Consider the following 2506-nt stretch of genomic DNA (forward strand, 5'->3'; position numbering starts at 1 on the left):
TAATGTGAACATTGACTAATAAACTTTTTCTCATATGCAAAATCATGCACATCAGATCATGAATGTATTTCTTACATGGACCCTGACTATTTAGAAAGCATATGGGATTTTCCTGGCAGTGCAAAACCTGCAAGCATATGTGTGTGTGTGTGTGTGTGTGTGTATACACATATATATATATATATATATATATATACACATATATATACACACACATATATACACACACATATATATACATACACATACACATATATATATATACACATATATATATATACATACATATATATATACACATATATATATATACACACATATATATATATATGTGTATGTGTGTATATATATATATGTGTGTGTGTATATATATATATATGTGTGTATGTGTATATATATATATATATATATATATATATATATATATATATAGATATGTTTCCTTGTAATTTGTCAACAGGAAGAAGAACTTGAGCGATTGAAGAAAGAGCTGGATGATGCCAAAGCTTCCCGTTACTCAGTCGACAACATGAAGTTTATCAGGGAGCTCCTCAGGTCAAACATTCTGAGCAAGGCTGTCTCTGGACTGCCTGTGCAAGCTCTTCAGGATCATTGGCAAAGACCTGGAGGCGGTCACAGTAAAGCGGGTCTTGGACTTTTCCAAAATGGATGTCATTAGAAAGGAAGGGAAGACATCATCCAGGGTTTCCTTCATGCTGAAAGACAAAGTGGATTTAAGACAGAGAAATTGGTTGCCTGAGGTGAATCTGACCAGCGAGAATAATAAAGAGCACTGGGAGCCAATCCTCAGCCTTGCAGCCAGCTGATCCTGTAACATCCCCAGGACCAGCTGGCTGCAGAGTTCCTCAGTCCGAGGATGCAGCCTCAGGCTCTGTCGCCCAGTCTTAGCTAACTAAAGTACAAAGAGACCAGCCCCACTCGCTCTCCCCCGTTAAACCCTCACTCACCGAGGATGACATGGAAACCTTCTCAGAGGCCATAATAGATAAATACCTGAACAGAAACAACTGGAAAGAAACAAAGCAGCCCCTTCTGTCCTGCATGTTTGTCAGCTCCGCTGTGAACTTGGCGTTCGAGTGCAGAAGCAACACTCAGAGGAAGATGGGCCTGTTGCTGCTTGAAATGCACAAGTCAGGAGTCCTGCCAGCAGAGCAGGTCTTTGAAAGACTGCAAGAGATCTTGGAAGTTGGAGAATACATCGCTGGAGACGTGCCTGACATCTGGCTCTGAGCTTATCAGCCCCATGCTGCATAAGGGAGGCGTCTCCATGACTGACATCTTTGGAAAAATCAAGATTCTTGTGCCTCTTTAATGGGCGAGTATGCTGCTGGCACACATCCTCTGTCTGACTTCTGTCTTTTACCCGCACCTCCCCCATTCCTCCCGCCTCGACTCCCCGCTGAGCCCCGGCATCCCCAATCATCACCATCTCCTCACCTTTCCTCACAACCCCCACCCTGTGCTATCTTCTCTTTCCTCCATGTCTTTCCGCCATCCCCTGCCCTTTCTTGCTCAACCCAATCACCCAATCATTATGGGTGGATTAAACAGGGAAGTAACATTATCCTAAAGAACTAATTTTCATTGAAAACCACAACCAGGCAGGTGAAGAGCTTAAACGTAACGATTTACTCATAAATCCATTGGACATAAATTGTACAACTTGTACAATGGACATGTCTTTTAATACACAAAGAGTACAGAAAGTGCAGTTCCCTCTGAACTGGTTATACAAAACGTAGGTCCGTGCCTTTATCTGACATCATACAGTTACAGTTAATTGATTTTGACGCACCAATTATGAAACTTCCACTGGTGCCATTCACATACAGTAACTGCTGCTGTTCGATGACTGCAGGTATTTCACTGACTGCAAACGAAAATGACTTGATACATTCAACAGTTGTGAATTACATTACTGGTATGAATCACCCAGTAAAATACAACTTTTAGCACCTTTAAAGCTTTAAAGGTGCTAAGAGTTGTATTTTGATGTGCATTCCACGTGGCACAACAAAAAATAGTATATCACTGAGAAAGAAGAAAACTCCTGAAAGACCCTGGTCCCCCCTAACATTTGTCTATATTGCTTACATCAAGTTCCTGAAACTGCACAGAAGGCTACTTCTATGTAAACTTGAAGACAGTCTCTATATTTATCGACTGGTTACACTTGAACCCCAGATGTCCACTGGCGCTGCTGCTGTATCGCATTTTGATTGAGTCACCGCTCCATCAAGTCTCCATCATGGTGTTATCCACTGGATGTGTTTCAAAAGCATCTCCAAGATGTCTGTAAGTTGGCAAAACAACTCCAATAGATACTAACACATGTACAGTATCGCTTTGAGTTGTTTTGCCAACTTGTTTGTGATTTAAAAATAAACTGAAAGCCTGTTTACACTTGTTTGTACACTGTTGTAAAGTATGTATTTTACTTGTATAAAGCACACCTCTTATCTTTACTTTGTGTGTATTTTTATGA

Source organism: Xiphias gladius, chromosome 19, assembly GCF_016859285.1.
Source record: "Xiphias gladius isolate SHS-SW01 ecotype Sanya breed wild chromosome 19, ASM1685928v1, whole genome shotgun sequence".
Lineage (NCBI taxonomy): Eukaryota > Metazoa > Chordata > Actinopteri > Istiophoriformes > Xiphiidae > Xiphias > Xiphias gladius.